This window comes from Antechinus flavipes, chromosome 4 (genome assembly GCF_016432865.1).
Source record: "Antechinus flavipes isolate AdamAnt ecotype Samford, QLD, Australia chromosome 4, AdamAnt_v2, whole genome shotgun sequence".
NCBI classification, from domain to species: Eukaryota; Metazoa; Chordata; class Mammalia; order Dasyuromorphia; family Dasyuridae; genus Antechinus; species Antechinus flavipes.
Window position 1 is genome coordinate 404,377,929 of NC_067401.1, and position 12,930 is coordinate 404,390,858.

Consider the following 12,930-nt stretch of genomic DNA (forward strand, 5'->3'; position numbering starts at 1 on the left):
AGATTTTATCAGGATATAATCATTCCAAAGTTCTTAGATATCTTTGCCAACTTACAAAATTATTTAATTGAACCAATATTTATTTAATACTTATATGTAAAGTCTGATATATAATGATTGCATTTTTAAAATAGTTTAATTTCTAGTCTTTCCTTCTAGCAGGAATATAATAGCCATCTGATTTGAGATCTTCTAGCTACTTTTTTTCTTAATTACAATAAAATATTAAGTTTTTGCTCTGTTTGTCATAAATGCAGAAACATCTCTTTGTGATCAATAGGTATGAACAAACAATTCTCAAAAGAATTTTAAACTATTAACAAGCATATACAAGATTGTTCCAAATCACTTATAATCTAGGTCCCAATTTGGGTAACCTTACTTGAAGTGATATGAAGTGCAATTTCTGAATTTGTACTACTTACCTTCAATAATATTGAATCAATCACCATATTTTATAAAACTATGTTTAAATATTGTGATTGGAATTATTCCACAAAATGAATTATTTGCATTAATCTGGAACTAATCGAGATTTCACTTTTTTTTTGAAGAAGAAGAAAATAAACAATGTTGAAATGTATGCTGAAAGACATACTTATAAACCTTTAGGCTAAACCATAATTTATTTTTCATTAATGCTTTTAAACACTTTTTTTCATTTCCCATCAAAGAATCCCCCCAAATAGCTCGCTATAACCACCATCATACATACGTTAATCAAATAGGGGCATTCATGTGCAATAAAAATAATGAAATTAATTGCTACATACATATATAATCTCTTTCTGGTTTTGTAACTATAGCCTCATGTCTCTCTTGATAGAATAGGTAGAATATCTTTTTGAAATAAATAATGTCGGGGACTTCCGGCCAAGATGGCGGAGAGGAGGCACATAGCTGTGTAGCTCTGCGCTTTCTCTCACTATCCATTTCATTATAAGAACTGCCCAGAAGTCATAGGAACAAAGGATAAAATAGACATTGAAAGAATTCATCGATCACCCATTGAAACAGATCCTAAAATCAAAACACCAAGGAATATAGTGGCCAAATGCCAGAACCCTCAGACGAAGGAAAAAATATTGCAAGCGGCTAAAAAAACCCAATTAAAGTATCAAGGAGCCACAATAAGGATCACCCAGGATCTGGCAGCATCCACATTAAAAGATCGAAGGGCCTGGAATATGATATTCCGAAAGGCTAAGGAACTTGGTATGCAACCAAAAATAACTTACCCAGCTAGAATGAGCATCTTTTTCCAGGGAAGAAGATGGACATTCAATGAAGTAAGCGAATTTCACCTATTTTTGATGAAAAAGCCAGAACTTAACAAAAAGTTTGATCTACAAATATAGAACTCAAGAGAAGTCTAAAAAGGTAAAGATTAATCTTGGGAACTATATTTTGGCTATAAAGATGTATAAAGAATACATGTATATCTTAGTCTAGAAACTGATGTGGAAAGGACATTGTACCAGAAAAAGGGTAAAGTGGGGGTAGTACATCTCATGAAGAGGCAAAGGAAACCTATTATTTCTGAGAGAAAGAATGGAGGGGGATGAATATACTGGGTATCTTACTGCCTTCAGAATTGGCTTTAAGAGAAAAATTTTAGACATATTCAATCTATGGTGAAACTTCTCCCACCTCACTGAAAAGTGAGAAGGGAAAAGTGAAAAGGGAAGGAATAAGCTAAGCAAAAGGGAATACAGAAACTGGGAGGGAAAAGGGTAAGATAGGGGGAGGAACTCTAAGGTGGGGGGGGGAAGAATACTAAAAAGGGAGGGGTGTGAGAAGCAAGTGGTGCTCACAAGCTTAATACTGGGCAGGGGGGTAAAGGGGAAAGAAGGGAGAAAAACATAAACCGGGGTTACCAAGATGGCAAGTAATACAGAATTGGTCATTCTAACCATAAATGTGAACGGGGTAAACTCCCCCATAAAGAGGAAGCGGTTAGCAGAATGGATTAAAAGCCAGAATCCTACAATATGTTGTTTAGGGGAAACACACCTGAAGCGGGGAGATACATGCAGGTTATTTTTTTTTTTTTTTTTAATTTTTTATTTAATAATTACATTATATTGACACTCATTTCTGTTCCGATTTTTTTTCCCCTCCCTCCCTCCACCCCCTCCCCTAGATGGCAAGCAGTCCTTTATATGTTGGATATGTTGCAGTATATCCTAGATACAATATATGTTTGCAGAACCGAACAGTTCTCTTGTTGCGTAGGGAGAATTGGATTCAGAAGGTATAAATAATCCGGGAAGAAAAACAAAAATGCAGATAGTTCACATTCGTTTCCCAGTGTTCTTTCTTTGGGTGTAGCTGCTTTTGTCCATCATTTATCAATTGAAACTCAGGTCTCTTTGTCAAAGAAATCCACTTCCATCAAAATATGTCCTCATACAATATCGTTGTCGAAGTGTATAATGATCTCCTGGTTCTGCTCATTTCACTTAGCATCAGTTCATGTAGGTCTCTCCAAGCCTCTCTGTATTCATCCTGCTGGTCATTTCTTACAGAACAATAATATTCCATAACATTCATATACCACAATTTACCCAGCCATTCTCCAATTGATGGGCATCCATTCATTTTCCAGTTTCTAGCCACTACAAACAGGGCTGCTACAAACATTTTGGCACATACAGGTCCCTTTCCCTTCTTTAGTATTTCTTTGGGATATAAGCCCAATAGAAACACTGCTGGATCAAAGGATATGCACATTTTGATAATTTTTTGGGCATAATTCCAGATTGCTCTCCAGAATGGTTGGATTCGTTCACAACTCCACCAACAATGCATTAGTGTCCCAGTTTTCCCGCATCCCCTCCAACATTCATCATTATTTTTTCCTGTCATCTTAGCCAATCTGACAGGTGTGTAGTGATATCTCAGAGTTGTCTTAATTTGCATTTCTCTGATCAATAATGATTTGGAACACTCTTTCATATGAGTGGTAATAGTTTCAATCTCATCCTCTGAAAATTGTCTGTTCATATCCTTTGACCATTTATCAATTGGAGAATGGCTTGATTTCTTATAAATTTGAGTCAGTTCTCTATATATTTTGGAAATGAGGCCTTTATCAGAACCTTTAACTGTGAAAATGTTTTCCCAGTTTGTTGCTTCCCTTCTAATCTTGTTTGCATTAGTTTTATTTGTACAAAGGCTTTTTAATTTGATGTAATCGAAATTTTCTATTCTGTGATCAGTAATGGTCTCTAGTTCATCTTTGGTCACAAATTTCTTTCTCCTCCACAAGTCTGAGAGATAAACTATTCTATGTTCCTCTAATTTATTTATAATCTCGTTCTTTATGCCTAGGTCATAGACCCATTTTGATCTTATCTTGGTATATGGTGTTAAGTGTGGGTCCATGCCTAATTTCTGCCATACTAATTTCCAATTATCCCAGCAGTTTTTATCAAATAATGAATTCTTTTCCCAGAAGTTAGGGGCTTTGGGTTTGTCAAACACTAGATTGCTATAATTGACTATTCTGTCTTGTGAGCCTAGCCTTTTCCACTGATCCACTAATCTATTTCTTAGCCAATACCAAATGGTTTTGGTGACTGCTGCTTTATAATATAATTTTAGATCAGGTACAGCTAGGCCACCTTCATTTGACTTTTTTTTCATTAGTTCCCTTGAGATTCTCGACTTTTTATTGTTCCATATGAATTTTGTTGTTATTTTTTCTAGATCAATAAAATATTTTCTTGGAAGTCTGATTGGTATAGCACTAAATAAATAGATTAGTTTAGGGAGTATTGTCATCTTTATTATGTTCGCTCGGCCGATCCAAGAGCACTTAATATTTTTCCAATTATTTAAGTCTGACTTTATTTGTGTGGAGACTTTTTTATAATTTTGCTCATATAATTCCTGACTTTCCTTTGGTAGATAGATTCCCAAATATTTTATGGTATCAACAGTTATTCTGAATGGAATTTCTCTTTGTATCTCTTGCTGTTGGGTTTTGTTGGTGATGTATAAAAATGCTGAGGATTTATGGGGATTTATTTTGTAGCCAGCTACTTTGCTAAAATTATGAATTATTTCCAATAGCTTTTTGGTAGAATCTCTGGGGTTCTCTAGGTATACCATCATATCATCTGCAAAGAGTGATAGTTTGGTTTCCTCATTGCCTACTCTAATTCCTTTTATATCTTTCTCGACTCTTATTGCCGAGGCTAGTGTTTCTAATACGATATTAAATAATAATGGTGATAGTGGGCAACCTTGCTTCACTCCAGATCTTACTGGGAAAGGTTCCAGTTTTTCCCCATTGCATATGATGCTTACTGATGGTTTTAAATATATGCTCCTGACTATTTTAAGGAAAAGTCCATTTATTCCTATGCTCTCAAGTGTTTTTATTAGGAATGGATGTTGGATTTTATCAAATGCTTTTTCTGCATCTATTGAGATGATCATGTGGTTTTTGTTTGTTTGGTTATTGATATAGTCAATTATGCTAATAGTTTTCCTAATATTGAACCAGCCCTGCATTCCTGGTATAAATCCTACTTGGTCATAGTGTATTATCCTGGTGACAATTTTCTGTAATCTTTTTGCTAATATTTTATTTAAGATTTTAGCATCAATATTCATTAGGGAGATTGGTCTATAATTTTCTTTCTCTGTTTTCAGCCTACCTGGTTTAGGTATCAGTACCATATCTGTGTCATAAAAGGAGTTTGGTAGGACTCCTTCAATCCCTATTTTTTCAAATAGTTTATATAACATTGGAGTTAATTGTTCTTTAAATGTTTGGTAGAATTCACATGTAAATCCATCTGGTCCTGGGGATTTTTTCTTAGGGAGTTGATTGATAGTTTGTTCTATTTCTTTTTCTGAGATGGGACTGTTTAGGATATTTACTTCTTCCTCTGTTAGTTTGGGCAAGCTGTATTTTTGGAGGTATTTTTCTATTTCATTTAAGTTGTCGAATTTATTGGCATAAAGTTGGGCAAAGTAACTCCTAATTATTGCTCTAATTTCCTCTTCGTTAGTGGTGAGTTCTCCCTTTTCATTTTTAAGACTAACAATTTGATTTTCCTCTTTCCTTTTTTTAATCAGATTTACTAAGGGTTTGTCTATTTTGTTGGTTTTTTCATAGAACCAACTCTTAGTTTTATTAATCAATTCAATAGTTTTTTTACTTTCAATTTTATTGATCTCACCTTTTACTTTTAGAATTTCAAGTTTAGTGTTTGACTGGGGGTTTTTAATTTGTTCCTTTTCTAGCCTTTTTAATTGCAAACCCAATTCATTGACCTTCTCTTTCTCTATTTTATACAAATAGGCCTCTAGAGATATGAAGTTTCCCCTTATTACCGCTTTGGCTGCATCCCATACATTTTGGTATGATGTCTCATTATTATCGTTTTCTTGGGTGAAGTTATTAATTATGTCTATGATTTGCTGTTTTACCCAATCATTCTTTAGTATGAGATTATTTAGTTTCCAATTATTTTTTGGTCTACTTCCCCCTGCTTTTTTGTTGAATGTAATTTTCATTGCATCGTGGTCTGAAAAGGATGCATTTACTATTTCTGCCTTACTGCATTTGAGTTTGAGGTTTTTATGCCCTAATATATGGTCAATTTTTGTATAGGTTCCATGAACTGCTGAAAAGAAAGTGTATTCCTTTCTGTCTCCATTACATTTTCTCCAGAGATCTATCATATCTAGCTTTTCTAGTATTCTGTTTACCTCTTTGACTTCTTTCTTATTTATTTTCTGGTTTGATTTATCTAATTCTGAGAGTGCAAGGTTAAGATCTCCCACTATTATAGTTTTACTGTCTATTTCTTCTTGCAGCTCTCTTAGTTTCTCTTTTAAGAATTTAGATGCTACCCCACTTGGTGCATATATGTTTAATATAGATAGTGCTTCATTATCCATGCTACCCTTTAGCAAGATGTAGTGTCCTTCCTTATCTCTTTTAATTAGGTCAATTTTTGCTTTAGCTTGATCTGAGATCAGGATGGCTACCCCTGCTTTTTTGACTTCACCTGAAGCATAGTAAATTTTGCTCCAACCTTTTACCTTTAACCTGCATGTATCTCCCCGCTTCAGGTGTGTTTCCTGTAAACAACATATTGTAGGATTCTGGCTTTTAATCCATTCTGCTAACCGCTTCCTCTTTATGGGGGAGTTTACCCCGTTCACGTTTATGGTTAGAATGACCAATTCTGTATTACTTGCCATCTTGTTAACCCGATTTATGCTTTCCTCCCTTCTTTCCCCTTTCCCCCCTTCCAAGTATTAAGCTTGTGAGCACCCCTTGCTTCTCACAGCCCTCCCTTTTTAGTGTCCCTCCCCCCGCCTTAGAGTTCCTCCCCCTATCTTACCCCTTTCCCTCCCAGTTCCCGTATTCCCTTCCGCTTAGCTTATTCCTTCCCTTTCCACTTTTCCCTTCTCACTTTTCAATGAGATGGGAGAAGTTTCACCATAGATTGAATATGTCTTAAGATTTTTCACTTAAAGCCAATTCTGAAGGCAGTAAGATACCCACTATATTCATCCCCCTCCATTCTTTCTCTCAGATATAATAGGTTTCCTATGCCTCTTCATGTGATGTACTACCCCCACTTTACCCTTTTTCTGGTACAGTGTCCTTTCCACATCAATTTCTAGAACAAGGTATACATGTATTCTTTATACATCTATATAGTCAAAATATAGTTCCAAGATTAATCTTTACCTTTTTAGATTTCTCTTGAGTTCTATATTTGTAGATCAAACTTTTTGTTAAGTTCTGGTTTTTTCATCAGAAATAGATGAAATTCGCTTACTTCGTTGAATGTCCATCTTCTTCCCTGGAAAAAGATGCTCATTCTCGCTGGGTAAGTTATTTTTGGTTGCATACCAAGTTCCTTAGCCTTTCGGAATATCATATTCCAGGCCCTTCGATCTTTTAATGTGGATGCTGCCAGATCCTGGGTGATCCTTATCGTGGCTCCTTGATACTTGAATTGGGTTTTTCTAGCCGCTTGCAATATTTTTTCTTTCATCTGAGGGTTCTGGCATTTGGCCACTATATTCCTTGGTGTTTTGATTTTAGGATCCCTTTCAGTGGGTGATCGATGAATCCTTTCAATGTTTATTTTTTCCTCTGTTCCTATGACTTCTGGGCAGTTCTCTTTGATAATTTCCTGGAAGACAATGTCCAGGCTCTTTTTTTCATCATGTTTTTCTGGGAGTCCGATGATTCTCAGATTGTCTCTCCTGGATCTGTTTTCCAGGTCTGTTGTCTTCCCCAGAAGGTATTTCACATTTTTCTCCATTGTTTGATTTTTTTGGATTTGCTTGACTGATTCTTCTTGTCTCCTAGAGTCATTCCATTCCACTTGTTCAATTCTGATTTTCAGTGAAGTATTCTCTTCACTCACTTTTTTAAAATCTTTCTCTAATTGTCCAATTGAGTTCTTTTGTTCTGTGGAATTTTTTTCCATTTCGCCAATTTTGTTTTTTAGAGAGCTGTTTTCTGTTTCCAGTTCACTAATCCTATTTTTCAAGGATTTTACTTCTTTATCCACTCTCTCTTTAACTGACTTCTCCAGGCTCTTTTCCCACTTTTCTTCTAGCTCCCTTGTGAGAGCCTTTTTAATCACTTCTATGAGGTTCATCTGTGCTGAGGAACAGACGCTCTCCTCCTTTGGGGAATCACCTGGGGACTGTCTGTTTTTAGTCTCCTCAGGATTTAGAGTCTGCTCTCTATCTGTATAGAAGCTGTCAAGGGTTAAAGTCCTCTTCAGCTTCTTGCTCATTCTGTCTATTAATCAGAGACAAACTAGCAAAGAAAAACAGAAAAAACTGGAGTCTTTCTTTGGGGAGGGGCTGGGTGTGTTATCGAGCTTCCTCTACAGACTGCAGGGGGTAGCAGTGAGGCACTAGCAGGACTGTGCTGCGCCTGCGCTCTGAGATCCCAGAGCGTGCTGAGTCACTGAGGGAGGGGAAGGGGGGGCGGCCAGGTCCTGAGAGACTCCAGCTGTTTGCGGTTGTGTTCTTCAGCCCCGGTGTTTTTAGCTTCTCTGCTTGGCTGTTGACTTGCTGCAGGTTCCAAACCTGTAGCGAAGCTCTCCCCGCAGAGACGGCTACGATCACTCCCCACCCCCTCTCCAGTCTGCTCCCGTGCTCTCACTGCCGCTGCCCGCCGCCTGCGCCCGATCTAAAACCGCCCCAGCCCTCCAGTAAAGACAGACCTTTCTTGGCGGATCTCAAGGATGGCTTCTCTTGGTAACTATTTGTGGGTTTTTTTCAGTCAAGCATTGATTCAGAGGCTTGTAATGAAGTGGATAGTGAGAGAAAGCGCGGAGCTTATGCAACTGTGAGCCTCCTCTCCGCCATCTTAACCCATACATGCAGGTTAAAGGTAAAAGGTTGGAGCAAAATCTACTATGCTTCAAGTGAAGTCAAAAAAGGAGGGGTAGCCATCCTGATCTCAGATCAAGCTAAAGCAAAAATTGATCTAATTAAAAGAGATAAGGAAGGGCACTATATCTTGCTAAAGGGTAGCATAGATAATGAAGCACTATCTATATTAAACATATATGCACCACGTGGTGTAGCATCTAAATTCTTAAAAGAGAAATTAAGAGAGCTGAAAGAAGAAATAGACAGTAAAACTATAATAGTGCGAGATAACCTTGCACTCTCAGAATTAGATAAAACAAACCACAAAATAAATAAGAAAGAAGTCAAAGAGGTAAATAGAATACTAGAAAAGTTAGATATGATAGATCTCTGGAGAAAATGTAATGGAGACAGAAAGGAATACACTTTCTTTTCAGCAGTTCATGGAATCTATACAAAAATTGACCATATATTAGGACATAAAAACCTCAAACTCAAATGCAGTAAGGCAGAAATAGCAAATGCATCCTTTTCAGACCACGATGCAATGAAAATTACATTCAACAAAAAGCCAGGGGGAAGTAGACCAAAAAATAATTGGAAACTAAATAATCTCATACTAAAGAATGATTGGGTGAAACAGAAAATCATAGACATAATTAATAACTTCACCCAAGAAAATGATAACAATGAGACATCATACCAAAATGTATGGGATGCAGCCAAAGTGGTAATAAGGGGAAATTTCATATCTCTAGATGCCTATTTGCATAAAATAGAGAAAGAGAAGGTCAATGAATTGGGCTTGCAACTAAAAATGCTAGAAAAGGAACAAATTAAAAACCCCCAGTCAAATACTAAACTTGAAATTCTAAAAATAAAAGGAGAGATCAATCAAATTGAAAGTAAAAAAACTATTGAATTAATTAATAAAACTAAGAGTTAGTTCTACGAAAAAAACAACAAAATAGACAAACCCTTAGTAAATCTGATTAAAAAAAGGAAAGAAGAAAATCAAATTGTTAGTCTTAAAAATGAAAAGGGAGAACTCGCCACTAATGAAGAGGATATTAGAGCAATAATTAAGAGTTACTTTGCCCAACTTTATGCCAATAAATTCGACAACTTAAATGAAATAGAAGAATACCTCCAAAAATATAGCTTGCCCAAACTAACAGAGGAAGAAGTAAATATCCTAAACAGTCCCATCTCAGAAAAAGAAATAGAACAAACTATCAATCAACTCCCTAAGAAAAAATCCCCAGGACCAGATGGATTTACATGTGAATTCTATCAAACATTTAAAGAACAATTAATTCCAATGCTAAATAAACTATTTGAAAAAATAGGGATTGAAGTAGTCCTACCAAACTCCTTTTATGACACAGACATGGTACTGATACCTAAACCAGGTAGGTTGAAAACAGAGAAAGAAAATTATAGACCAATCTCCCTAATGAATATTGATGCTAAAATCTTAAATAAAATATTAGCAAAAAGATTATAGAAAATCATCTCCAGGATAATATACTATGACCAAGTAGGGTTTATACCAGGAATGCAGGCCTGGTTCAATATTAGGAAAACTATTAGCATAATTGACTATATCAATAACCAAACAAACAAAAACCATATGATCATCTCAATAGATGCAGAAAAAGCATTTGATAAAATCCAACATCCATTCCTAATAAAAACACTTGAGAGCAGAGGAATAAGTGGACTTTTCCTTAAAATAGTCAGGAGCATATATTTAAAACCATCAGTAAGCATCATATGCAATGGAGAAAAACTGGAACCTTTCCCAGTAAGATCTGGAGTGAAGCAAGGTTGCCTACTATCACCATTATTATTTAATATCATATTAGATACACAAGCCTCGGCAATAAGAGTCGAGAAAGAGATTAAAGGAATTAGAGTAGGCAATGAGGAAACCAAACTATCACTCTTTGCAGATGATATGATGGTATACCTAGAGAACCCCAGAGATTCTACTAAAAAGCTATTAGAAATAATTCATAATTTTAGCAAAGTAGCTGGCTACAAAATAAATCCCCATAAATCCTCAGCATTTTTATACATCACCAACAAAACCCAACAGCAAGAGATACAAAGAGAAATTCCATTCAGAATAACTGTTGATAGCATAAAATATTTGGGAATCTATCTACCAAAGGGAAGTCAGGAATTATATGAGCAAAATTACAAAAATGTTTCCACACAAATAAAGTCAGACTTAAATAATTGGAAAAATATTAAGTGCTCTTGGATTGGCCAAGCAAATATAATAAAGATGACAATACTCCCTAAACTAATCTATTTATTTAGTGCTATACCAATCAGACTTCCAAGAAAATAACAACAAAATTCATATGGAACAATAAAAAGTCGAGAATCTCAAGGGAATTAATGAAAAAAAAAATCAAATGAAGGTGGCCTAGCTGTACCTGATCTAAAATTATATTATAAAGCAGCAGTCACCAAAACCATTTGGTATTGGCTAAGAAATAGATTAGTGGATCAGTGGAAAAGGTTAGGTTCACAAGACAGAATAGTCAACTATAGCAATCTAGTGTTTGACAAACCCAAAGACCCTAACTTCTGGGATACGAATTCATTATTTGATAAAAACTGCTGGGATAATTGGAAATTAGTATGGCAGAAATTAGGCATGGACACACACTTAACACTATATACCAAGATAAGATCAAATGGGTCCATGACCTAAGCATAAAGAACGAGATTATAAATAAATTAGAGGAACATATGATAGTTTATCTCTCAGACTTGTGGAGGAGAAAGAAATTTGTGACCAAAGATAAACTAGAGACCATTACTGATCACAAAATAAAAAATTTTGATTACATCAAATTAAAAAGCCTTTGTACAAATAAAACTAATGCAAACAATATTAGAAGGGAAGCAACAAACTGGGAAAACATCTTCACAGTTAAAGGTTCTGATAAAGGCCTCATTTCCAAAATATATAGAGAACTGACTCAAATTTATAAGAAATCAAGCCTTTCTCCAATTGATAAATGGTCAAAGGACATGGACAGACAATTTTCAGAGGATGAAATTGAAACTATTACCACTCATATGAAAGAGTGTTCCAAATCATTATTGATCAGAGAAATGCAAATTAAGACAACTCTGAGATACCACTACACACCTGTCAGATTGACTAAGATGACAGGAAAAAATAATGATGAATGTTGGAGGGGATGCGGGGAAACTGGGACACTAATGCATTGTTGGTGGAATTGTGAATGAAAACAACCATTCTGGAGAGCAATCTGGAATTATGCCCAAAATTGTGCATACCCTTTGATCCAGCAGTGTTTCTATTGGGCTTATATCCCAAAGAGATACTAAAGAAGGTAAAGGGACCTGTATGTGCCAAAATGTTTGTGGCAGTCCTGTTTGTAGTGGCTAGAAACTGGAAATTGAATGGATGCCCATCAATTGGAGAATGGCTGGGTAAATTGTGGTATATGAACGTTATGGAATATTATTGTTCTGTAAGAAATGACCAGCAGGATGAATACAGAGAGGCTTGGCGAGACTTTCATGTACTGATGTTAAGTGAAATGAGCAGAACCAGGAGATCATTATACACTTTGACAACGGTATTGTATGAGGACATATTTTGATGGAAGTGAATTTCTTTGACAAAGAGACCTAACTGAGTTTTAATTGATAAATGATGGACAGAAGCAGCTACACCCAAAGAAAGAATACTGGGAAATGAACGTGAACTATCTGCATTTTTGTTTTTCTTCCCGGGTTATTTTTACCTTCTGAATCCAATTCTCCCTGTGCAACAAGAGAACTGTTCAGTTCTGCAAACATATATTTTATCTAGGATATACTGTAACATGTCTAACATATATAGAACTGCTTGCCATCTAGGGAAGGGGGTGGAGGGAGGGAGGGGAAAAGTCGGAACAGAAATGAGTGCAAGGGATAATGTTGTAAAAAAATTACCCTGGCATGGATTCTGTCAATATAAAGTAATTATTAAATAAAATAAAAATAAAAAAAAGAAAATTAAAAACTTCAATAAAAAAAAAGAAAGAAATAATGTCACTACTTTAGTCAATGTTTGGAGTATTTTGGATTGCTTATACACATCATTGCAGTAAATATATAAATTGTTCTTTTGATTATTCATATGATACTTTGAATCAGTCCATACACATATTTTCCCATTTTTCCTAATCTGCAATATTTCAAATTATTAATGATGGAAAAATTATACTATATTCATATATCACAACTTGTTAGGATATTCCCCAGTTGATTAAAATCTACTTGATTTCTAGCTCATTCAGAAGTTTTTCTATAAATAATTTTCTACATATAGTTCTATCTTCTATTTTCCTTATTTTGCTGAGTAACCTTAATAATAAAAATACCATTTTTTAAAAGGTATATAAAGTGAAATTACTTTTGGGATAAAGTTTCAAATTGGTTTTCAAAGCAATTTATACTTCCATCAACAGATATTTGATGTGCCTATTCTATTCTATTCTAATCCCTGCAAAAATTGCGATT